The sequence below is a fragment of the Vicugna pacos genome, chromosome 3 (genome assembly GCF_048564905.1).
Source record: "Vicugna pacos chromosome 3, VicPac4, whole genome shotgun sequence".
Classification (NCBI taxonomy): Eukaryota; Metazoa; Chordata; class Mammalia; order Artiodactyla; family Camelidae; genus Vicugna; species Vicugna pacos.
This window is the reverse complement of record NC_132989.1, coordinates 85846560-85874104: the sequence shown is the minus strand read 5'-3', so window position 1 is coordinate 85874104 and position 27545 is coordinate 85846560. Positions and strand designations below refer to the sequence as shown.

General features: G+C 38.0%; 1 protein-coding gene and 1 long non-coding RNA gene across 10 annotated transcripts in view; one reads left to right on the top strand and one right to left on the bottom strand.

Moving 5' to 3' along the window:
- Positions 1-25553, top strand: part of LOC140695696 (uncharacterized) — a 30321-nt gene extending 4768 nt beyond the window's left edge. The window contains exon 3 of one of the 3 annotated variants that reach the window (XR_012071498.1): positions 25029-25553. This is a non-coding gene — a long non-coding RNA (uncharacterized lncRNA). Of the gene's footprint in view, positions 1-3897; positions 4286-19432; positions 19519-25028 lie in introns of those variants that run through there. The other 2 variants (XR_012071500.1, XR_012071499.1) reach the window with 2 other exon arrangements.
- ARL15 (ARF like GTPase 15) overlaps positions 1-27545 on the bottom strand; it is a 386198-nt gene that overhangs the window by 272257 nt on the left and 86396 nt on the right. The window lies entirely within an intron of this gene.

Here is a 27545-nt window from a genome sequence, read left to right as displayed (position 1 = left end):
TATGAACTAGGAACCAGGCCCCTATCAGACACTGAATCTGCCGGCACCTTCACCTTGAACTTTCCAGCCTCCAGAACTATGAAAAACAATGTTTTTTCTTTATGCCACCCTGTCTTGGTACCTGGTTACAGCAGCCCAAACTAGTGCAATTATTACTGTAGCTATTATTACTGCATCATACTAATCCATGCTTACTTTATTAAGTAATTTTCTGTTCTTGGTATAAGTAAAATAGAAAACACAAACTTCTGGTTGTTATCCAAGGTTTTAGTATTTATACATTCATGCTATTTTCATCATCATTCTTCATTAAAATATGAACTTACCTAACAGCTACAGTGAGATATATTGAATCATGACTTATGAAGGATTTAAGTACATTCAATTGAAACAAAACTCTTAACTCTAACATAAATAAATGTTCACATTTTTGTTATTGGTTACCTATCTAAACCTCCTTGAAATGAGGAATACGGGAAGAAAAGGAAATGAAAATCATCGGTCCTACTGTATTTTCACTCGTGAATTTTACAATAAAGGGTGAAAACTTTAAACTCCAAAGAACATACTAGTGAATATGTGTTGATTCTCAAGCAGTAAAAACACCTGCTCCAGGTGGTGGGCTGACATTTGCAGGAAACAGATATGTTGGTTCCAGCTCTTTGTGACTTGTAAGATTTGTACTTCCTTTAATATTGGTGATGTTACTTGTTTTCTGCTGCTTTTTCTTTATATTTTACTTAAAACACAATAGACTGAAGTGTATTAGCAGAGTCCAAATGGTTTGAACATCTTTAAGCAGCAAGAAGTCCTTGAGGCAAAGCTGAAAAACCCACCCAGGGAAGCAGAGAGCTCGGAGAGTACCCCAAACCACAGCATCTCAGCCCTCATCCCCATGTAGCTCCCCACTGGCTAGAGGAAACATTTTTCTTTATTGCTCAAAATAATGAAATTTCAGGTCAGAGGATACTCGGCACTTTTTTTCTTAAAGCAGAGTTAGAGTAGACTTTGAGTATGTAGCTCATCAGAATGGCCCCAGTTAGCATATGTTACACAACTTAATTGTTGAAATTGAAATGTATAGAGCACGTTGGCTGGTCCGAGACTAAAATTTAGGAGATCAAGTATATCTGAGCATACATTTAAAAGAACCCGGTTCTTTCCTTTAGACTTCAGCCCTGTTCAATTTAAAATCATTTTATCTAGTTAAAATTTAAATTTGAATCTTTAAGAGTAAGGGGACATTTTCATAATTCCTTTCCAAAGAAATCTTTGGCAATAAAAAGTCAAGCAGTACTCATGTCAAAGGTTAAAAGATTTCAGGCCATATTTTTCTCAGGACTACAGCCCTTAATCAGGTAAACAGGCTTCAACTGTTAAAATTATATAGCCTGCACCTTAAAGACAAAGCAGTTAAACACTCTTGAAATCATGGGAAATTCCACTTTGAATACAGATCAACAAAACAAAGAAATAAAAATAAAGCAGCTGATATACCACACTGTTGGCCTTGTTTTGCACTATGTAAACTCTCTAAAAGACTTTTTACATGTATTTTTATTAATTTTTTTTAATTATAGAAAATGGAAAGAAAACAAGCACAAAATTGGAAAAGATCATGCCTGGGTCTCACCCCATCATACTCCCCAATAACTGAATTTGATTCGGGTCCCAAAGAGTAGCCAACAGAAAAAGTAACTAGGGCAGCTCCCTCCTAGGTCCTCGGCAGAATCCCTGTTCAAGTGGCTAATCTCTTCTTCTCTCTATATATGAATGTATATGGAGCAATTCAATTGGATCCCATTTTTGTCTCAAAGAGACCACTCTGAAAATCTGCTGACAGAAGAATCAGGGAATGGAAGTGCAGGACAGAAGGAAAAGGAGAGGAAATACTAATCTGGCAATTCATTGCAGAGAGGCAGTACGAACTTGTCTGGGTGCTCTCCAGGTAATGAGAAACATCTCACGAATGCCAAGGAAAGAACTTGAAATGACTGCTCTTTTAACACACCTTTCAGGTACATGTTTTAAGGCCGGTGTCACTGAAAAGCCCCTCAGCAGGAGGGGATGCCCTTGCTTCATGATCACACTAGCTCTGAACATAATTAAAACTAATCCTTTTCCCTGCCTACATTTCTTACAAGCAATCCGTCTAGAGCAGTACATTAAAAGAGGTCTGGATGTTTTGCACCAACAAGATTCAGTCAGTATTTCAATGTTTGGTGGGGAGAATGCAAGTCCAAACAACAGCAGCTCATTCACTTATTTAAGACATTCAGCTATTTTAAAAGGCTTAGAACACACACGGTATGATGGTGTATCAAGATGACAAGCCCTCATCAGAGGCACTGCATCCAAATTTGCTTACCTTGAGTTTTGAGAGACAGCCAAGACATGAAAACCCTGGAGAAGGAAAAACTTCTGCCTTGACTTGCATTAAAAAACAGGCCGTAGAAACAACAAGTGTTTACCAACTAATTTAGGGTGCTCACAGTTACGCAAGGAAGGTTAGGAAAAAGACCCTCTTTCAGAAAGTCATTGCTCCAATCATACGCCAACCTAAAAGTGTTTCCTGTACTAGGCAGGGTTGGGGCGAGGGCAGTGTTGCTCTCTCCTCACATCGCATTCACGGTATTTACTGAGGGAAAACACAGGGAATATCTTGTCTCAGGCGCTGCAGAAAATACATTTCACATTTGCAGTAAGCACTTCAACCATCATGACAAACTTTCTACAGTTTCAATCCTCACTCCACACCCTCACAGACATGTCAGAATAACAGCTAAATAAGCTGAACCACAATTACACTTCTACAGTGATTCTTCTCACAGGGTAATTTTATTTAAACATCACGTATAACGACGAAAATTCTCCCTTCCCGACTCATCAAATTCACAGTCACCACTTTTTTGGCAGCTCAGTTGGACGATCATGGGACGTACAACACCTACTCCCTTTGTCTCCACTCAGATGCCTCAGATTCAACGGTAGCCAAAGAAATGTCACAAGATTCTCATAACCTCGACAACTATCCTTGGTTTCATCTTCGGTTCCCATCTGTGGCTTTCCAAAGAGAATACCAGAGTAGGGCCTTTGTCTTAACTTGAGAATCAATCAGTTTGCACTTGTTTTCATGGGGGTACCTCTTTCTAACTCAAACTCTCTCCACCGACCACCTCTTCATGGAAGCAGCAAGCTCTTAGGCTTTCAGTGCCTGAGAAAACCCAAAGTCACAACAGACCATCTCCCTGCTCTTCTCATTCAGTAGCTGGGACTCCTTAGAAAACTTCAAGCCAGAAATTTTAAATCACACACAGGGATTCAAACCAGGTGAGCAATACATGTAACTGGGGAGAAATTCAAAGCGAGTAGAAATACCCTCACAACCTAAAACATGGGTGTCAGCTAGAATATATGGTAAAATGAACTATAAATTCAATATTTACTATATGATATCACTTACATGTGGAATATTAAAAAAAGACACACATGAACTTATTTACAAAACAGAAACAGACTCGCAGACATAGAAAACAAACTTATGGTTACCAGAGGGGAAAGGGAGTGGGAAGAGATAAATTGGGAATTTGAGATTTGCAGATGCTAACTACTATGTATAAAGTAAATAAGCAGGTTTCTTCTGTACAGCACAGGGAACTATATTCAATATCTTGTAGTAACTTGTAGTGAAAAAGAATATGAAAATGATACGTATATGTATGACTGAAACATTATGCTGTACACCCAAAATGGACACAACATTGTAAACTGACTACACTTCGGGTTTTTTTTTTAAATTAATTTGATATTTTTAAAGTCACACAAATGACTGCTCTTTAGCCCAAGTTTAACGACCCTCATCTCCTTAGAAGTTTTATTCTTTAACTTATGTTTTAGGCAGTACAACAAAGTGGCACCCTGTCATACTACAGAAGAATCGAGACAGGAGAATTGTATTTGTGTGAGATGGTGATGTGGGAAGAAGGGTAACGGCTTCCCTCAAATTGATCAACCTCCTCATCTCGGGAACCTGGGAAAGTTATGTTTCATGCAAAGAGAGGAATTAAGGTTGCTAACCAGCTGACCGTGGGAGATTATGCAGGATTCCTCCAGGTCGACCCAATGTAATCACAATAGTCCTTAAACAGGGAAGAGGGAGGCAGAAGTCTGAGCATCAGAGAGAGGGCCCTGTGAGAGAACCTGATGAGTCACCACTGGCTTTCAAGATGACAAGGGGCCAAGAGCCAAGCAATTCAGGCACCTCCAGATGCTGGAAAAGGCTCAACAATGGATTCTGCTCTAGAGCCTCCAGGAAGGAAGGGAGCCCTGCTACACCTGGATTTTAAATTGGTGAGACTCATTTTGGACTTCTGACCTCCAGAACTATAAAGTTATCAATGGATGTGGTTTTAAACCACTAAGTGTGTGGTAATCAGTTACAGCAGCAATAGAAAACTAATACAAGTGAGAGGCTGAAAAATAATCATGATCCAGCTCTTTCAAATAATATAAATAATCATGTTTAATATAATTATCCTTGAAGTTTTTACAAAGGAGGGTGTTACATTTGGGGTCCCCCCCTCTATTTTTAAGATCTTCTAAGGTCAAATTAATATCTGGAACATCAGCTTTCATGAATGAAAATCAACAGGAAAAAAAAAAGCCTTAAGGTATTTCTAATTTATAAAGCAATGCACTGGAAGTCCTAGAGAAGCAGCAGTTTTCCATTCTAATTATAGGAAAAGTTAGTGTGAAAATTCTCCATTCTCTGCCATGGTTTCAGAAGGTTCCCTATTTTCCACAGACATTCAGCTCATAGGGAGACACTCTGCCCAAACATCTTTCAAACAATCCTAGGTTTCCTCCCTGCCACCTGGCCTCATCTTGCTCTCTGAATCTATAGCAAGCCCCTGCCCCCCATATATATAGAACATACTCTTTTTCTCATCTCTTCTTCTACCTCTTAGATATACACACACCTCCTACTTACTGGCAGGGGACACAAATTAGCTAATGCTTTAATACCAAGAGAAAATATAATTTCCCCTAATTAATCAGATACGAAAAGGTTTAATATATTTCAAAACCAAACAGAGTAACATCCAACTTCTCCTGGTCACTTAACCATCAACCTCAACTAAGTAACATATTGCAAAGAATACCGAAGGGGGAAAAAAGCAGCCAGGTGATCAAAGCAGATACGCCAAATTTTACCAAATATAAAGTTTATGTACTTCTTTCATAGTAAAACTCCTCAAGCTCTTAGTCACATTCTTCTGACAATGCTTTAGATATAATTTTAAGAGATTAGTTTATCTAGGCTCTTAGGGCTGAGCAGATTAAAACCAAGAGGGTGAAGGAAGAGAAGAGATTAGGGACCCATACCTTCCAAAAAAAGGAGAGGAAAAGTAACATGTTTACTGAGTGTTTACCACGTGCCAGGCCTATACTCAGCACTTTGACAGATGCTCTAATTTTCATAGAAGAGGAAGGTTGGACTCCTTGGAGCTAAATAAACTTGTCCAGCATCAGAAAAAGGGGATACATACCAAGAGTAGGAAGAGAATTCAATCTCCCACCTGATTCATAAACAAATTCTTTTTCCCTTAAACCCTATCACCTCAAAATCAACAATAAACACTGGTTATTCACTGGAAGGGTCTGAAAAGGTAAGAAAGAATATAACCCCAGGACTTTAGCAATAATAACAGTATAGAGGGTCACATAAAAGCTCAAACAACAACCATGCATTACTAAAAATCTCCTAAAGGAATCCCTACATAAAAGAATTTTTCAAAGAAAGTAAAATCATGACTCTTATACAGATATAAAATAAACATATCTCACAGATTCCATTTAACTCAATTAATGAGGAAACCGAAAAAGATGTTACAACTAGTTCAAAGGAGAGGACAAAGAACCACCATTTTAATGTAGCAAAGGAATGTTGAAACGAACGTGCAAACACTGGTCAATTGCATTCCCCAGGACATAACTAATTTGCATTTCTATGGACAAGAATTATTTGCACTGCTTTCAATTTTCTACAAGTTAACTTCTATTCCTACAGAGGTATAAAATAGTCTAGACAAGAACAAAGACTCAGGTCCTAGAGATCGAATAATCCCCAGACATGACAGCATCACACTGAAAGGATATCCAAAGGTCTTTTTTCCCCCATTTCAAAGTATGACAGTTCTTCTTACATCAACATTGCACCACAGTACAACAATTGATGATTGTTTACTATCTTCATTATACTCTACTTGCAGAGATTAAATATGTGATCTCAGTGTTTAAAGCTCTACATCTAATTGGTTACCTATGAACTTCCAGTATGCAGATCTGCCATCCCAAATGACGTTGGATAGATGTTTTGTTAGATCAGAACATGCTTGATGAATGATTATAAGGCGGAGGGTGGGGGACGGGTGTGTGTCAGAGAATGACTTCTCCAAATATTTCCAAGCATCACAACTCTTATTCGTCGGAAGAGATTTGGGACAACTGACTATTCAACATCATTTTATTCTCTTCCTGAAGAACCAGTTAAACAAAATAGCATCTTGTTCCTACTTCCTAACCAGACTGAAAGCATAAGCAAATAGCCAATGATTCACAATGATTCTACGAAGTGATATTTTAGGGTGATCTCTGTGTCATTCACATAAGCCTCTACTTACTCTCAGCAACACTGATTTTAAGACTCTTACAGATAATTTTAATCATGACAATTTTTATGTATGTGTGGAACCATTAACTATGATCATTCAATACACAAATGAATGTTCCCCAGACCTGGTCTATGGACTCCTGTTGATCAATTAGTAAGTTTTCAGTGATCCATAGTCAACTGAGAAAAAAAGAATGTAGTTTTCATGAAGTTGCTTTTATTCAATTTAAAAGGAGTATTTATTCAAAGATTATAATATTACTACTGGGGGGAGGGGTGAAAGTTTTTTCTGTCAGTAAATAAACTCAGTAACAGCTCATAAATGTTGTTTTCCTAATGTCTACATTGGCAAAATAAAGCTCCACATCTGCACACACTGCTCTCCCATCCCAGCCTTTATTTATTTTGATAATACAGTTCTATAAAATCCAAAAATCTGGAAGCTACTACCCAAGCAACTTTGGAAGGTTGAGTGGTAAAGGGTATAATGTTGATATACACAATTTTAATTTTGAGAAGTAAATCAATGTCTGATTTGTCAAATGTTAACCAAACCACAAAATGTCCTGTTGCAATAATTATATTAGTAACAGTGTGGGTGAAAAGAAAAAACTAAAGATTGAACTTTTCTATTTATACCTACGAGCGCTTATAATGAAAAATACCACATATGACCATTATCTATGCCAGACTCTATGCTATTTGCTGTAATTCCAAAGGAGACTTGAAGAAATTCTGCACTGCCCATGTGTTCAAGGCCTTTCACTTTTCTTCTCTCTCAACACTTCTGAGAACTCTGTCTTAAACTGTCATAAATGAGCTAAGGTTTCTGGCAGATGTACACGGCTCTACATTGCTCTCAGCACCCATATTACCTAAACGTGAATTTCCATTATCCCCTTGCCAATTAAACCATCTATAGACTGTGGCCTTCTTAAAATCTCTGACAAATTACCCAATACCCAGCCTTTCTAGAAACTCACAATAACGCACACATCCTAAATTTTTTATAGTGGTAAAAAAAGTTTCAAGTCAATTTTTGTTCCTTTCTTTCTACCTTTTCATACTTCAGTGCAGACAGAGAATAAGATTTGAAAACTTACAATTTAAAACCAGAAAGCTCCCCCTTAGTATTGTGAACCAAAGGCCATAATTAGAGCAGTGATTTGGAACACTTTGTCTATTTTAGAGCAAACAAAACTCATCATTTAGTAGTTAACACCCAGAATCCATGTAGTTTGCACAGTAATTTTCATGGAAGTACCTGGAGAAATGTAGAGCCACTGACTTACAACCATCTTTGGTAGCAATTCCCTTGCACACTCCTGAAAAACCCTAACAACTGCTCTGGTGTGGAGAGCCCTCCCTCTGGGTGAAGCACTTCCCAAGCACTTTAGTAGGATTATCACATTTAATCCTCACAACTCCCCTGGGAGGGCTGCACTGCAATCAGCCTCCTGAGACCCCGAAGGAAACTGCAGCTCAGAGGCCTCACTTGCTCCAGATCACACAGCGAATATGATCTGGAATTTGAACACAGGTTTTCACCTGCTATCAAAAAAAGAAAAATCAACTATTGTACTGTAGGGCAAGACACAGAGGGTAAAAACAGTTGTTCTATGTGGTTCCTTCCAAAGTTTGGGGACTTCCCCTGATTCCCAAAATACCAGATGCCCCAGAATCACTGTCCATCCTCAGGGACTGGCCCACCCAACAGGTACTGAAGGGCAGGACTCTGACTACAGGGTGTAATCTTCCAGGAGCTGAGGGATGTGCTACTTAAACTATATTATACCTGGGTCCCAATGACAAACTGAACCCTGGTATCTGGTATATGATTAGCTGTCCAAACAAATCCTATTTGAGCACCACTATATTTAAATAACTGTTAAGTAACTGAAATTTTGCTGTAGAGAATGAATATGGGAAGGCATTTCCCTGCCCTCCAGGAACTTCCTGTCAAAGGCATGAGTAAGAACAAAGACAGCCTCCAGAAACTGCCACTAGAGTGACCTGATCACCATTAATGCCCTTGTTCTCTTCCTCAAATTCATAATTTCCTGGGGGATAAAGGAGAATGTGAACACTGGTGAGCACTCTAAAAATTATCTATGTCAGGGGAGGGGGAATTGGAGGAAGGTGGTCAAAAGGTACAAACTTCCAGTTATCAGATAAATAAGACCTAGGGATGTAATACACATCATGACAATATAATTACCACCACTGTATGTTGCATGAATGCTGTTAAAAGTAAATTCTAAGAGTTCTCATCACAAGGAAAATTTTTTTCTTTCATTTGGTATCTATATGAGATGATCAATGTTCACTAAATTTATTGTGGTGATCATTTTATGATGTATGTAAGTCAAATCACTATGCTGTACATCTATACACTGCTGTATGTCAATAATATCTCAATAAAACTGGAAGGAAAAAACCTAGGGGAGCCAACTAAACTATCCACCCCATCCTTTGCACTAGTCCTTTGGACATCTAGATTAATGACATCAAATTAAGAGAACAGAGGAAAAACAAGAGAAATCAAACAGTGGGAGTAATAAACATTAAATTTTTTGCTTACAATAAACTGGCCCTAAATCCATTTAATCCTAGCAATTATATCATTTATGTACAGTTATAAGACATACGGTGGTAAAAAAAAACATTCCAGCACCTCAAATACAACTGGGACTCTCCAAAGAATGTGTCTAGTAAAAGGTGACAGTAGGATCACTTTTCTGAGTTGATACTCTTTACTCGTTCAATTGATAGCTCACCAGGACCAAGAGGTGAACTAAGAAGTGATGCTCTCTGCCTTCATGGAAGTTAGAGTCTGGAGGGGAAGTTAAGTATTAAACAAAGAGAAACACAAAAATGAAAGTATTGACACTGAGAAATACTGTGGAAAAAAAAAAGAATAGAGTGCTTTTTAAAAGTTTAACAGAGGTAATCCAATCTAGATGGAGAGAGAGGAAGAAATCCCTGAAAAAAAAAAAGACATCTTAGCTGAAAGATGGATAAGAGTTAGCCAGACAAAGAAAGGAGAAGAATGTTACAGAGAGAAGGAACTGTAGTTTCGTAAGCTCCAAGGAAGAAAATGATTTGATTTGTTATAGAAACTGAAAAAGCCATGTGGTGGAGAAGGAGCCATCGGGGAAGGAGGAGGATGGAAACAGAAGGGGAGGGCAGCCAGACAGAGAACACACCTAAAGCACAAGTCTCCCAATGACCCATGAAGACAGGCTAGGAGCATCTATACTCAACATCTCAGACACAGAATAGAAATGATGATGATGACTACCCAAACCCCACATCTGAAAAATAGACAACTTTTCAAAATACAATACATTTTCAAAATTCTCAAGTGACAGCCACCTGGACCTGGAAAGACTCATCAAGTTAAATCAGCCCCAAACCCTTCAAATGAGGAAACAGAGGAGGCCTACATGAGATGCTGTCATCCTCTGCTGACCTCCTTTTTCAGAGAACCCTTGCCCTTTACCAGGGCTCTTAATGCCCTGTACCCCACAATGAGAAGATACAGGGACTCAAAAGCCACTTTTCAGTGGGTGAACAGGATGGGACACACTTCCACTTCTAAGGTTCCTTTCCACATGCCAGCATGGGGCGGGGTAGGGGGCACCTGTCTGCACAGGGAAAGTAAGAAAATAAGAAAAGAATCACCTGCACTTAAATCTCTTCTAAAAGAGACGCTTTACTTTGCCCCCAACGTTACGTCTTCGTAAAAATGTGAAAGGCATAAGCATCTAAACCCAGACAGAGCCTGCCTCTATTCAGTCTCACTTCTGTCCGATGGAATCGCTCACATTGCGCATATACTTTTTGACCATGCTGCCTGTTGAGAAAGTTCTCTATAATTAGAAAAGCGGGGGGGGGGGGGGTGACAAAAGACTTCTGATTAAAGGGGCAGGATGAACGCAGTCTTTTAGTTCCACCTTCTCATGCAACTGCACTAAACTGATTAATAAAATAGCAAAAAAAACTCTTTTAAAGTATAGTTGATTTACAATGTTGTGTTAGTTTCAGGTGTACAGCAGAGTGATTCAGCTATACATATATATGTATTCTTTTCCATTATAGGTTATTACAAGATATTGAGCATAGCTCCCTGTGCTATACAGTAGACCCTGGTTGTTTATCTATTTTATATATAGTAGTGTTTATATGTTAATCCCAAACTCTTAATTTATCCCTCCCCTACTTTTCCCTTTAGTAGCCATAAATTTGTTATTTATGTCTGAGTCTGTTTTTGTTTTGTAAGTTCATTTTTATTTTTTTTTAGATTCCATGTATGAGATATCATATTTGTCTTTCTCTTACTTAACATGATAATCTCTAGGTCCACCTATGTTGCTGCAAATGGCATTATTTCATTTTCTATGGTTGAATAATATTCCATTGTACATATTATCACATCTTTATCCATTCATCTGTTGATGGACTTTTAGGTTGCTTCCACGTCTTAGCTATTGTAAATTGTGCTACTATGAACATTGGGTTGCATGTATCTTTTCAAATTAGAGTTTTGTCCAGATATATGGCCAAGAGTGGGATTGCTGGATCACATGGAAGTTTAATTTTAGTTTTTTAAGGAACCTCCATACTATTCTCCACAGAGGCTACACCAATTTACATTACCACCAACAGTGTAGGAGGGTCCTTTTTTTCTCCACACCCTTTCCAGCATTTATTATTTGTAGACTTTTTAATGATGGCCATTCTGACTGATGTGAGGTGATACTCATTGTAGTTTTCAACTGCATTTCTCTCATAATTAGTGATATTGAGCATCTTTCCATGTGCCTGTTGGCCATCTGTATGTCTTCTTTGGAGAAGTGTCTATTAGGTCTTCTGCCCATGTTTTGATTGTTTTTTTTTTTTTAAGCCGTATGAGCTGTTTGTATATTTTGGTAGTTAATCCCTTGTCAGTTGCATTGTTTGCAACCCATTCCGTAGGTTGTCTTTTCATTTTGTTTATGGTTCCCTTTGTTGTACAGAAGCTTTTAAGTTAAATTAGGTCCCATTTGTTTATTTTTGTTATTTCCATCACTCTAGGAGACAGATCCAAAAAAAACATTGCTGCGATTTATGTCAAAGAGTGTTCTGCCTATCTTTTCCTCCAAGACTTTTATAGTATCTGGTCTTACATTTAAGTCTTTTTAATCCATCTCAAGTTTATTCTTGTGTATGATGTTATGGAATGTTCTAATTTCATTCTTTTACACGTAGCTATCCAGTTTTCCCAGCATCACTTATTAAAGAGACTGTCTTTTCTCCATTATATATTCTTGCCTCCTTGGTCATAGATTAATTGACCATAAGTGTGTGGGTTTATTTTGGGGCTTTCTATCCTGTTCCATTGATCTGTCTGTTTTTGTACCACTACTATGCTGTTTTGATTACTGTAGCTTTGTGGTATAGCCTGAAGGCAGACAGCATGATTCTTCCAGCTCAATTCTTTAAAAGAGAGATTTTTTTTTTAAAGAAAGATATAAACACACTTGGACAAAGGAAATAACGAAAACATTTTGGAAATCAGAAAGAAGATCCAGCAGACCAGAATAATTTAATCTAAACAACCAGTAGAGGGAAGGGGAGACAACATCATTAGCCCACAGAACTCCCAAGAAGCTCAGGAACCGGGAGAATCTGAGATCCTTTACAAACGGGAGTAAAGGCTAAAAACATGGGGGTAGATTCAAAGGCCTTTAAAGAATGTCTGAGAGTTCTAGCGCCTTCCCCCCTTTCCACAATGCTGGACATCTCTGCCCACTTGAGCAGAAGACTATATATACACTTGTTCCCTGGAAAGGATGAAACATGGTATCTGAACTGAAGATTACCAGGCACAGCTTATAGCAGGGGTGTGTGCAGAAAAGGAGACTCAAGTGAAACTTCAACATGGTGAATACTGAAATCCCTGAGCCCTCTGTCCCGCATTCTCCTCAGGGCACTGACAGTCACTTACATTCTATAGGTAGAAGCTTGAAAAATCCTTCTTGGGAGTATCTGACCAGCCTAAGAAAGAAAATCTAAAGTTATGATTACTGGAGCCTCCTCCAATGAAACAACCACACATCCCCTGGGGTGAGAACCACAGCAGACAAATCCCACCCACACACAGAGAACTCTGAATTCGCTTTCTATGCCCCACTTTTAGAGATAAGTAAACAGACAAGAACTGCCAGGCATCTAAGAAAAGCCATTAATATGAAAGAAAGCTAACTAAAGGGGAAAAAAAGCAACTTAGGATCAACAGAGTTATTCAAGAAGATGAAACTCAAGTATATATATTAATATTTTAAAAGCCTAAAGTGAAAAGAAGGTACTACATTCATGAAAGAAGGACAGCAACAGGATGCTACAAAACCAAAAAGGGCTCTTGAATTAGGAAAGGAAAACTTTGAACAGAAATTTCAGACTCAACAAAAGATTTGAAGATAAACTTGAGAAAAATCTCCCAGAAGAGAGCAAAAGGACAAAGAGACAGAAAATTCAAGATAAAAGTTACAAAAATTAGAGAATCACTCCAGGAAGGGCAACAAAGATGAGGGGAAAAAAAAATTCAAGGAAGTTGTACAGAACTTAAGGATCTGAATTTTCAAATTGAAACAGCCCAGCACCTTTGGCTATGAAAACAGGCACACACCAAAGGATACCATGAAATCTCAGAAAACTGGAGTTTCCAAACAGGATTAAAAAACAAACAAAAACCAACAACAAAAAATCACCACCACAACAAAAATCAGATCAAAGAGTTCAGAATCAAAGTAACACTGTTCCTCTGGAGAGCAACCTTGGAAGCTTAGAAGCAATGGAGCAATGCTTTCAAAACTGCGAGGGAAAATGATTTCCAACCTAGAATTCTACACCAGCTAGATCATCAATCATGAATTTGATAAGCAAAGTGTCAAAAAATTGACCTTCAGTGTGCCCTGGAGTAAGCTAAGAAGGGGCAAGACTTGGCAGTCAGCAGGGATCCTCAGGACGAGAAGGGACAACCCCTGATAATTCACAGGACTGGGGATGACAGCCACACAGCATTCTAGACAACAGCTGGTCCAGAGTGGGGCAGATCCGAAGCTCTAGGAGAAATGTTACCAGAAGACTAACTGGTAGAACTGTATACCATACCTGCTGGATATTATTAAAAGGAGACTTATACAACTGTGGGGAGGTACCAGGGAATGAGTTGATGAGGACTTAGCAAACTAGATAAATGACAAAGCATAACAATTACCAACTCCAGGGAAAGTAGAGTTGAACAAGTAGGAAAATAAGCAAACAAACTACATGACAGCTATGAACAGTGTTTACAAAGGCATAGTACTATGAACTTGTGGATCTACCCAAACTTATGATACTAATCACATGGCCAGGATAAGGATAAGCCAGCTGGGAGGGTATTGGGGTATGAAGAGGGTGTATGGAAGGGGGAGCTAAAAAGAGCTAAATCTTTATCTTCCAAAGAGGGAAGCCAAGAGATGAGACCTAAAAGGGAAAAGTCAAGAAGCAGCTGTATAAGCACATTATTTAGAATGATGGAGGTGAATACAAAAAAAAAAAAAAAAAAAGATGAGGGTGGAGCTAAATAGTTAAAGTGGAGAAAGCTAGAGAGAGAAGTTAGAGGCGACTGGAAAGGGAGGGAAAGAAGTCACCACTGGTTTTCACAATATGCCTTTATAAAATCCTTGGACCCCTTATAAGTTGTTCCTATACAACACTGGTGAAAAATCAAAACTAAATTAAAAAAGCAAGAGATATGGAATTCAATATTCATTTCTTTATTCTTTATAATATTAATAGAAAAATACATGTGCCTGTATTTCGTAGCACAGGTAACGCCATTCTTTTCAAATGACAATTTTGAGGCTTTCTTTATTGAAAGCACAGTTAATGAAGAAAATCATTCACTTCAGTTCGTTTGTTAGTACCCAGACACTGGCCAGACATGCTGTATAAAAAGGCTAATTTGTGAACAGTTAATGTGTAAAGTCAACCTTCTTCCAGAGTCTTTTCAACTGGCAGCCTTTCTTCTTTTAAATTTGTATTTATTCATAACCCATCTTCTCTTCAAAGTGAAGCAGCCATCTTTTTTATGTCACAATTTTCTTTTCAAAATATAAAGATACACAGTGAGTTAGAGCATTATAGAGTGTAAATTAGAATATACTTTCCAGAAGAGCTAGAGACATTTCTTTGAAGAAGGGAAAAATGGAGTAAGTGGTAGAAACAAGAATTTGTTCTTTGTGTCCTAATATTTAGCTTGAATACACTACCAAAATTTTTATTCCTTTATGTCTTCCATGCAAAATGAAAAGCCAAAAAAGGAAGCACAACAAGCACAATTCACAAAATCAAGCTTTTTCTTTACTATTTAGTTCTTACTAAAAAGCAAGAAGTATCTGAACATATCCACTGCAAAACAGTAGTAAGATTCTGTAACACAGACACTTATAAAATTCCTCAAATTAGAATACTTTTTTCATGAACTGAAATTTCTTAAGGCAAGAAAATTGATAAAAATGATAATATATTAATATCTATTTTCATTGGAATCCACTCTCACTTTCCAACTAATTCACTTCTAATATTTCCTTGGAAATCAATACTTTCAAGACAGTGGCTTTAATGAACTTAATGTGTTATTTTTTTAAAATAATAAATATATTGTGAAATACGTTGTATTTGATTATCAAAATACAGCATTGCAAATTGTCAATATGGAACCCAAATTCACCCAGAAGTTTCCACCCCCAGAAAATTCTTCTCACACTGAAGGATACCTAAGCAATGGCAAAACCTCTGAGGCATCTGGGCCTTAAAATTAAAAGGCCATTCTAACTGAAGTACTTCAGTTTTCCAGAGTTTTGTTATTACTGTTTTGTTGTTTGAACAGACTAATTCTCAAATGGGTTCTAACCACTCTGAAAAGTTTTTAAAAGTATAACCATGTTAGAAAAGAAAGAGACCTTAAATGCCATATAGTCCAATCTGCTTTCCTTATCAATGTAAAACTGGCACAGAGAAGTGAACCACCAGTCTTTTGTCAACTGAGTTATTTTAGGGTCTCCTGGAACCCAATCTAGTGCTCTTTCTGCAACATTCCATTACACAATGTGCAAAATCAGGACCATTACTATTTGATACTTTTACAACCAGTATGAAAAGACGCAGAATTGTATGAGGTACCTTTTGTGTATCTTTGTATTTACACATAAGGGAATGTTCTACCTTCATACAAAGTCAAATGAGGGTTCTCTTTATTGTTCAAAAGATAAACTGTCCAGGCTCATTCTCTCTCACGTTCAGAGATGGCCTGCACTCTGTCTATGGAGTGTATATCTACCTTTTACTTTAACCACCCCCCCTACCATTTACATCTCTCTAAATAAATTTACTTTTACTCAAAAAAAAAAAAGAAAAAAAAAGATAGACTATCCAATTAGAACTATTACTTAAACAGAAAAGCATTCTCAATTAATCATCCCATAGCAGGTTAGTGGCTTGTTGGTGTGTACCAAATAGTTCATATGGTCACAGAGTGGGTGTTCCTGCCAGGTTTCTCCGGTCCTTCTAGATCACCAAGGGCAACAAGTTGTCAGGGGAGGCAGGAGCTATTCTAACAGTTAAGACTTTAAGATCCATCAAATGACCCTATGCACTCAGAGCCCTGGCAATTTTCCTTCTCTACCTTCCAGAAAGCAGTGTCTTAGACAGTTATAATATTGGAATATCGAAGAGCTGACACGAGTTTAGGTAGTACTTAAATGAAACATGTTTACATTCTCGTCTTACTTAAAAAATATATAAGAACAAAGATAATCAGAAAGTTTAAGAAGAATATAAAGATTAGTGAGTAAATGAGGGATATACTCATCTGGAGCAAACTTCCTTGACCAGACAAGATTATTTTGGGCAGGTGGAAGTGTTAAGTCACAAAACTGGGATCATGAGTATTGGTTGATTTTAGGAATGTGTTTGGCTGCAAGTAGTGGCAAATTAACTTTACAGTGCTTTAAACCAAGGGTAAGCAAGCTTAAAGGGTCAGAGAGTACATATTTTAGACTTTGAGCCAAAGAGTTTCTGTTGCAACAACTCAACTCTGTCATTGTAGCATGAAAGCAGCCACAGACAATATCAAATAAGTGGGCGTGTCTGTGTTCTAGTAATACTTTACTGACGAAAACCAGAGCCAGCCTGTAGGTCATAATTTGCCAACCACTGGTTTAATCAAAAGGGCAACCACTGGTGTAAATAAATATGACTCACTTAAAAAAAAGAAGCTCGCTTTTCCTCCCAGCTAGCAAGAAGGCTACAGCAGCTCCAGATGTCACATCCCTGTTCAAGGTGAGAGGAAGACCAACAAGGGTGAGTCAACCTCTTCTGTCCCTTTTCACAAGAAAGCAAATGTTTACCCAAAAGCACCTTAGGGGACCCCACCCACCCCATCCCACCCTGATCATTGATCAGATGATCAGAATCAAGCAACACAGATGGGACACAACACCAGAGTCTTAGATAAATGACAATTCACTGGCTAGGCCTAAACACACTGCTACTTCAACTAAAACTAGGCTTCTTTTAGCAATAATGCATAAATGGTTATCGGATATATAGTGAACAGTATCTGTCACAACAGATTTTTTAAATAATTTTTCTATTGGTATAATCTGCTCAGAGAAGATGAAATGTACTTTCTTAGCTTTGAACTAATTGTTAAATAGAGAGTGAGAAAGATACAGCATGGTTGATTGGGGCTGTGTAAAATAATCAAGAAAGAGTGACTCTACCTCCAGCTCCCAAAAAGTAATGATTTAATGGGTAAGCAGGAAGTGAGAAACCTGAATGGCAGTCAGGCCTGAGCAAAAACACTTCACAAGCCATGCCTCTGTTTCTCCAACCAGAAAAATAAGATTGTAGAAGGAGATGCTCACTAAAGTCTAACATCCTCAGGCTCTAACTAACCACCTACGATTCCTTTAAATACATTGTCTGACCAAGCAAATAGAGCATCAAATATAGAGTCACAATTTCATCCTGAAAATAGTAAAGCCCAAATCACAAAGGGGGAGGATTCCCAGAGAGAACAAGTCTTCAACTAAAGAAAAAGGATTTTATTCAAATAACTTTCACACGTTAATGAAAGACTGGCATTCCATTCAACCCTTCCAATTTTCAAGAAAACACACGTGTAAGAAGGGCAGTTAACATTTTTAAAACACTATAAATGTGTCTTGTAAAAGTTATACTGTTCATTACAACAAACTTAAAACAGTTCAAGTCAAAAAACGGTAACTGTTCTAGCTAGACTACTAACTTAGAAAACTCCCAGTAAACCTCCCATTGCCACAACACCGATTAAGCAATGCCAAAGACAAGGTGGTTGTAATTAGATTTACTAGAGACATTGCTCAAATGATCACCCTTTTAACAATGACTTGGAAATTAAAACAAAGTTAAAAAAAAATCACTGAGGTTCCTTAAGAAATACGTTTTGTAAAAAGAATTCTTTTAGCCATTCGAGCAAAAACAGAAAGAAAAGGGAGGTAAAAAAGAAAGGCAGGAAGGGGGAGGGAAGAAGAGAAAGAGGAAGCTCTGGAGGAAAAATATGTTTAGCAAGACTTTCTATATTTTGGGGGGAATCTTCTAGTTTCATACTCATATAAGAGAGACAATCGAATTCTTTTTAATAAATTGGTCATAATTCACTAAAAAGTACACTGCCAAATATGAATGCTCAAAGAAATTAACACAGAAAAATATTTTTACTTAATGCACTGAATTCAATCTTTAAGGACTTGAAAAAATGGCAAAAGTGAAAATGCCATTACTTTATCATCACTGGAGAGAATGTAATTTGTTGATATGTAATTTATTTGAGGGCTAATTACATCATTTTGTGACAACTGGTAAAATATACTTATCGCTAAATTTGAACACATACACATGAGCAAGAAGCTTTTTTACAAAGAGCCCCAAACAGTCTATCAAATGATTACTGTGTGGCAAAAGTAAAGGTGGGGGAGAGAGAGAGGGAAGAGGGAAGAAGGGAGGGAGGGAGAGGAAAACTACCACCACAGAGATTCAGGGGCTACTGGAGTTTAGCAGGAAGCCTGCAGTCCAGGACTGACTTAACAGACAATGCTATATTGAGTAATGGGTATCACAGCTCGCCTGCCACCGGAGTGGATAAGAGATACCCTGCCAGTGAGAATTCTGCAGGGATTCCGCCCTGTAACGGAACAGGCAGCAGTTCTCGGTCTTGACATACCAAAGGGGTTAGCAGGGGTTTCCCCAAATGCCCATTCGCAGACAGATGAAAGAACTTCCTTTGAAAAATGCTGGAGCTTTTCACCTCTGCAAAGCCGGCTTCCCTACATACTGTCTGCCATGGCCTGGCTGTCTCGGCATTTTCATCAACCCCCAGCCTCTTCACCATTTGTCATTTACACTAACATACTATAAGAAGACACATTTTCAGACATGCCTCAGCATGTCTGGGATGGGAACAACCCTCACTAATCCAAGTGCTTCGCATGAAATTGTGCAAAATACGTTGTTTAAGTCGTTTATGCAAAAAGACACACACGAAGCTTAACCCGAAATGTCCTGAACTCCCCATGTGGGCATTTCCATCCTTCCAGCTCCAGAACGTCAGTGATTGAGAATTTCAGAGGGTTTGGGTCATATTTATTTATTTATTCTAAACCCTCATGTCTCTCACTTTCCACGCAGGAACCGATGACTCTAGCATAGCATAGTAGCTGTGACCCCACGTTGGAAGGAGGTACGATCAAAGGCGGCCTGGCCAGACTTGGGAAAACATTTCCACCGAGAATGGACATACTGCCTGTCAAAAGGTTATTCCCACCGCGTTGGGGCAGCAGATCACGTTACTCCAGAGTAACAACATGAAAGGGCAAAATCTGGTTAGAGTCACCCATGTACGTGTTTTTCTTTCCAACAAGGGCAAATGGGAGACACCAACCTGAACAGAACATCCTTCTGATCACTTGGTGGGGAGAGGGGGCTGGGGGGTGCTTTTCCCTGATCAATACAACCCCTAAGCCGCAGCCACTGTTTAATTCCTTTTATATGTTTCTTTTCATTCAGAAACAGCTCACATTCAGCAAGACTTTTTTAAAGTTTTTTCTTTTTCTTTTTTTAAATCCGAGCCATCACAAGCTATATTCTGTGGAAGACAAAATAACTTTGGAGGCGTAAATCTTAATGTCAATGACAGGAAGGCTTTGGTGAACCATTACCATAAATCTGACAAACGCTAATTTGATGGGTGGCTGTATCTGTCTGCTGCACGGCCAGTCTAGACAGTCTATTGAGAAATCCTAAAACACAACTGTTTGTTCCCTGTAACACCATCTGGATATGGCAATAAGCGCCGACCCAGCGCCATTCACACATGGATCAAAGCACATGCTAATGCTATCATGAAGTCATACACATAAAAAATTCAATCTGAGAACTCGAAGCAATTTTCCTAAGTCTTCAGTGAAGAAACCCCAGACTTAGTGCGACTCAAGCTAAGTGTATGGAGGGGGGGAGAAGGGGGGAGAAAAGGAACCGAATATTTAATGAGCTTGGGCGTCCAGAGGAATGTTAGGCCACCCATTGTATTGGAAAAGGCTCATGTCACACTTCAGTCATGGTACCCGTCAGGGTGCCCCTTTACAAAAATTGATCTGAGGACCTTTGTAATTACCTGTTTCAGCTGGGGAGGGGAGGGGAGAGGAGGGGGGAGGGCATGGTGGATTCAGGACAAGAAATAAAAGAAGGGATTCCAAGGTGTAAATCTAACATTGTGTTATATGGGTCTGAGCTGGCAGAAATTTTCAATATTGCACACAATATGAAAAACCTTTCTCATTAAACAGCACTGTGGCATTAGATCAAAGAATCAAGGGCCTCCTATTGAACTCCTTTAAATATTACAAACATAAGAGCAAGTCTGGCTGTGCATAAAATAGAAACAAAGCCAAATTTTTTTGTCCACCCTCATCCTATAGCTGGCTAGAGAGAAACACTGCTTGAGAAATCTCTATTGTAAGTCAAATGGGAAGAATTCTGACTTCTCCCAAGGTATTTAACAAGGCAGAAACAAACACGGGTCTGGCCTTAGTGAACTCCTTTCGACAGGAAATTTTCAGTCAATATTACACCTTTAAAACTTTAAGCTCCTCTTTCAAAATGTATCACTCAATGGCACCATTTCAACCGCAAACCATCCAGGCACTATTTAATTCTCATCACCCTGTGAGCCAAACTTCCCAGGGAGATAGGAAGTTCTTCCTACACCGAGAGTTTCACTCCACTGAGTACTACTGTGAGCAACTGATTTATCTGCTTCTTGGCTGGCTTGGATCTGATGGAAGAACGAGACTAAAACTAACTCACAAATTTGTCATTGCCACATTCATCTGTTTGCTGGGAGACGCTAAATATGTTATGTCTCCAATTTTCACATACTTGAGCATAAGCTACACACAAATTCCCACCAACATATTTTATTTTATAGCAGTTGTAATGTAATAGTTGTTTCTACATCGTGTGTGTATGTACGTGTATGTGTGTGTCCACACGCACCGCCCCCCTCCCATAAATGAATCTTTAAAATGTATTAACCATGTCAGGGGGTTAAAAAGATACTAACGAAACCTGTCAGGAATTACATGCTATCACTGGGTGCTTTGGTGATCACGGGTTGTGTCTCATGTGGCAAATTTCAAGTTTATACAGTAGTTAAGGCCATAGTCTATCCACACAAGCTTAAGCATAAAACAGTAACTGAAACAGAACACTTATACTCAACAACACACAGATATTTTCTCCCTTCTGCTCTACCTGCTAAAGCCTTCAAAGGTAATAGAGAATGAAAACATTACATTCCAGGTTTTTAAAGGTCTTGAAGTTAAAAAAAAAAAAAAGCTAGATTAAGTCTATTATTCATTTTACAATTCTAGATAGAGATTCAGTTTAAAAATATGACCAAAAAATTAGATAAACAGTCAAGCCATGCTTTTCTTGAAATTCAGTTCAATTTGAAATGTTTTGTTTTGTTTTTCACAAAACAAGATGTATTTAACTTCTTTTCAAATGGAATATTAGTATCACAATGCTTTTGTTTCTTAAAAAGAAAAAAAGAAAAACTACCAATTTCCCCCTCCCACAGTACATGGCATCTTCCCTAAAAATATCTTAAAATTTTAGAAGTTCAGGAAATACATTAACTGCCAATAACTGTGCAAGACTCCATTTACATAATGATTATACACTGTTATTTTTATATTCAACCTAAAATAGAGTTAACTATTACAAAATAATTTGGATCACAAAGACAAATAGAAGAACAGCCTATTTTTCTATACAGCATGTTTCTATACAGGATCTGTAAAAACCCAGTAAGAAGGTTTTCCTTCCCCCAAAATAGCCTTATTCTCTGAACTTCTCAATATATAAAAACTATAAAGACATTAGCTATTTTGGCCTACCAGTTAGTTAATATACACCCAGAAACCTTAACAGGATTAAAAAGTATTTCATTTGGAAGGTGTATGTGTAGACCCATAGGAATAAAAAGAAGTAACATGTACACACAAATGCGTATCTCAGATGATCTACCATAGTGATCAGATGTTACCCTAGATAGAATAAAGGAGAAAAAATTTAAGACAAAGTAAGTGAGAGACTATAATCATTCTTGTTAACCATCTTATACATTTATATAGATATAGTTAAAAAACCTATATGCCATTTCCCACATTAGAATGACTCAGTTACAACTGATCATCATATTGTCTACCAGGGATGGCTTTCTTTCAGGCTGTGGCTTTAATTCTGTAAGTTTAAAAGGAGAGAGAAAAAAAGAAAAAAACACCACCCAAACATTGCTTAATGTAGCTAATCAAGCATTTTCAAAGTTAGACTGGGGATGAAATGTTAAGGCAGTATTTGATGTGATTTTAAAATGCTGCAGCGGAACAGTACTGCCACCTACTGCCAACTGTTTAACAGTGCCCATACAGTGGCCGTGTTCCCCAGAGCAGCCTCCCATTAAAGCTGACCCAACGAAGCTTTCAAAAGACACTTGATGCTGGGAGCCAAAAAGAAATCAGAAAAGTCAGATGGCTCACAGTTTTACCTCTAACTTTTAAAAAAAATGTAACATCTTTTTCCTTTCGATGTATAAAGAGCTTTAATTCTTTAGGTTTAATTCTTGAAATTTTAAAATCTACTGATCCACAGACTAACCTAATACCCAGCCAAGAAGACATTCATGCCTGTAAACATGGAATGCTCCTGCTCCTACAGAGAATTCTTTTCAATACTTCAAAATATCATCTCTGTTACCCCTTATGCAGAAGTACATAGAACATATCTTCTAAAGAAAGCAGATCACGAATCAGCAAAAGCAAGCCTGGATACTGGCATTCCTATGTCAGTTATCAAAGTGTTCCATATTACCACTGAGGAATCATTCACTTTATTTGGGGTCACCGTGGGTCCAAGTCTGGCCCTGGATTCCTGGTGTACCCATAAAGCCACTCTGGGAGGGAGCACGGTGCACAAGTGCTGGTGCATGCTGAAATCCTAGGTGTGATTAACCTAAATCCAAACCTATGCACACCAGACAAGACTACAGTAGCATCAGCGGCATGGAAGAGCCTTTGCACACCTTTTATAGTGCTCAAAAAGATACCTAGTAGATGCTTTATACAAAGCTATACCAACTTTTTAGTAATTTAAAAGGAGATGTCAAATGGGGAAATACACAATATGAAGATTATTGGAAGCAACTTGGACAGATGATAAAAACAAGTCAACAGGATGGCTGGTCTTCTATCAGTGTACAAGGATGCTGCGTTCCATTAATGACTGCTAAAATACATACAATTATGGGCTGTAGATTTTCACATTCTAGAGAAAAACTGCTACTGCTGGATTTTTTTTTCCTTGTCTTTAAGACTGTAATCTGAAAACACAGATTAAAGACACAAAACATGTAAATGACTGATTTTTAAAAGGATTTAGTCTCCACTAACATAGCCCTTTTAGGCCACATAATTGCAGAACTCCAAAGAGCCACAAAATAAACCAAAATCCCCAGACATAAAGAGATCCACTTATTAATTAAAAGCAGCTCTCTTGTGCTATTAAAATAAGGTTGGCCATGCATACTTTATTGCTGTCACAGTCTCAGATGAGGCAGTATTCAAAACACATGAAAGTAAAGTTGAATAGTTCTCTACGTAGGGAGTGGAGTTAAGTCATGTCTGCTTGCACAAAACTGTTTGCAAAGAAGCCATATATAGAGGATCAGAGTAGGGGGAGTAACTAAAACGCATCAAATCTCAGATTCAATGCTCCTCTTTGGTAGGGATGGTGCAGTGTACTACAGACAATACGAACTGAACCAGGAAGGCCTAAAACTTTTCCTGTTTTAAATACTGGAATCAGGAATGAAGACAATCACCATAAAACAGGGGAACTCTAACTTTTAAAATTACATATTAATTAAATACAAGTTTTGGGGGACTTCTTGTAAGTCCTGGTTTTGTTTTTAAACCTATACAGTTTATATCATACTAATTATCTGTGGGGAAAAGGCAGTAGTCAGAGAAAGAAAAGAAAAGAAGAGAGAAAGGGAAAGAAAAGGGGAAGGTAGAAAAGCAAAAGAATGGAAAGAAGAGGAAAGGAAAGGGGGAAAAAAGAAAAAGAATGGTAATGGTAACTACTAACATTTCATAATGTGATTTTCAAGAATTTCTAAAATCACATTAGAAATATTATAGCCAAAAATTCATTCCTCCATACTGACTGTTTTTTTCCTAAACTATGGGTGACCATCTAACAAAATCAAAATCTTAACACAAAATTAATCCTTCCATGTTTAACATTTCTTCACGAAGAGGATAATTTACCAGGTATCTTGGAGGAATAACCTACTTTTCAATGTCTTCACTGAATGTCAGAGAATACCAAAATTATTTATGATCTTTAAAAGTATGGAAAGAAGAAACTTCTACAATAGATAATGAAAATAAAAACACTATCACCTTATTTAATGGGGTACTAATAACCATGTAACTACTTCAATTATAATGGTAACTGCCATTTAATTACAATGCCTAGTTATTTATTCCTTGCAGATTATATGGTATTAAAGCAAGTTACCTGTTACCATATGTAGACATTTATGGTCGGCAGATGTGGAAAACAGTTTACCATAAAGGTCAAAATTGACTTAGAAATTGATCCAGCATATGAACATGATTTCTTTATCTTCCCCTATCTTTCATTTTGTTTGCTTTTGCAGTGGGTGAAAGAAGGAAAAATAGAGAGAAGCTTCTCCAAGAGATATACAGCTTTCCGGAGTCAACGGTTTATCTAAGTGGAATCTGCTACTGAACTTTATTCAGCTGGATTTCCCCCGGAGTGCGTCCTCACCGAACTTTCTGTTTGATATGTTTCATTACCTTGAAATTTTCTGGCATGGAATTCAGGTAATACTGGCCTTAAGTTAGAAGGCCGATATTCTTGCTTGATTTTTTAATACAATCCTCAGCACCTTCACCTCATCCTGCATTTCAAGGTACCCTAGGTCCCAAGGACCTTAAACAGTGGATCCAGAACTGCGTACGGGTTCCACTTTGTTACATGTTTGTTTACTAGTGTAATTAAATGGGGTTTATTCTGTAATTACCTAAAAGAGTGAACCCCACTTAATTTTGCCCTAAAATTAGCAATGGCCTCCAGCAAGAGATAAGAAACAACCCACATTCATATAATTTATTATTCTTTGTTTAGTTTGGGGAACTAATGGTAGCCAATAAACCGTGCAGTCTGCCTGAAATACCCGTCCTGCTTTGGTGAGATCTGCAGTGCTAACTCCAGCCCCAGCACTAAGATAAGTCCTACGAGTGAAATCCTTTTTTCTTTAATTCTGAATAAAATTCCAGAATTTAGGGCAGTGAAATGCACTCTGCAGCCGCCCCCCAAAAATCTGACATTTTCTTCCTGCCGAAAGTCTCATTTCTTTCCCCAAGTTGCTTCACCACATGGAAGGAAAGAATCGCTACCTTTTATGTTCATTTTTGTATCACAGTTTAGGCATATATGAGAATTTTGTATTCATTGTTTTGTTTAGTAACGTTAAGACCCAGAATATGCACCTCAAGAGTTTGGTACATTTCACATAGGTCAGAAGACAAGCGTTATGGAAATGAAATGATTTTATGGTGCCTTTGCTTTAATGGGGGTTTTACACAGGGGCTTTCCTGGGAAGATGTCCAGGCAAGCTGTATCCAAAGCCCAGAATGAAGGGAAAATTCACCTTGATGCAACAGAGCCGAAGAGGGATTTGCTGATTTGTCATTTTAAATGAAACACAAACTTCAATTCCAGCCCAGTTAAGAGAGCATTCCTTTGTCCTCTTACTTAACAGATCTTTCTTTCCTTTTCTTTTTCTTTTCCTTCTTTCAAATCTTACAATTGAAAAACCACTCAAGTAAGAAGCTGACATGTGTGTACACACACCCTTTCATATAAATACATGTGCACATATATGCATACACATACATATCTTCAAACTAGAGTTAATAAGAGTCCAGCTGGTTTAAGAAAAAATATATCCCAAACAACCCCATTCTTCTTAAGCATGAATTTCACACAAAGAACTAGATATAAACAAACCACATTTAATAAGAATAAATAAAGTATCTGTCAAGACCAAAGGAAAAAGTCATGGGGGCTCAGAGAAGTAATTTTTATGTTATTTGACCAGAAACACACATATACATACACACACACTCACGTCTCCTCAGTAAGGGTTTTCATTTAAAAGCTGGGAACAATTTTGAACAATGAAAACGCAGGAGACACTCAAGTGCCTTGGAAAATACTCCTCCTGTACCAAGTAAGTATGCACAAATTCTAAGAGAAAATTTCAAATACTAGAGAATGGGAAGTAAAAATTAGCCACGCTGAACTGAAAGATCAATCCTGAAAGGGTAAGTAAGCAAGTGCCTCCTTAACCCCAATGATTCTCACATTTCTGAGAGGTACAATTCAGTTACTCGAGCTGTTCTTGAGCAAAAATTTAACTTAAAGAGACAGCATAATTAAGTCAGCTTCTTGGCATTTTATTCAAAAAAGTGATACTGATTATTTTTACCCAAAAGATTTAGGAATAGAGTGTGGCAAGCAAGTGGTACTATGCTTCCAAAAAAAAAGCTCCCCCAAACACTCAACAACTGATGTTCAGCTTAGTAAACGGTTTGGCTAGGGCTCACCCCATAAAAAACCAAACATGCCCAAAACATCAAAAATATTTAACCCCCTATGGACACTATGGTGCCTCCCCTACAACGGTCATTACAGCGTCCTAGGAGCTTCTCATCTAAGTTAACACTGACCCTGCTGGGCAGCAATAAGTCAAAGCTATGTTTGTCCTGCAAGCACACAAGATCATCCCCTTACATGGTATTAAAGTATTTGTAATGTTCAAAGGTAGAGAACGGAGGGGTGAAAAGGGCAGGATATGTATTCCTGCTGTCTCATTCCACTCACTGCTTCTCTTCCTTATCTTCCCAAAGAGAAGGAGCTTGGGGAAACTTTTCACCTACCCGTTCATAGTGGGATAAAACTGGAGGGCACTAGTGAAAACTGGGGAAACCCTTCCCCATTCTTTTATCTAAAGCCTTGGCCTAGCTATACTTCATGAGAGGAAATGGGTCATTTGGGAGCCAAGTGGGGGCCTTGAAATGATCATGCATTATGTTATCAAATGACAGTGACTGTGGTGAGGTCAAAGTCCTCTATCTTCTTTGCTTGA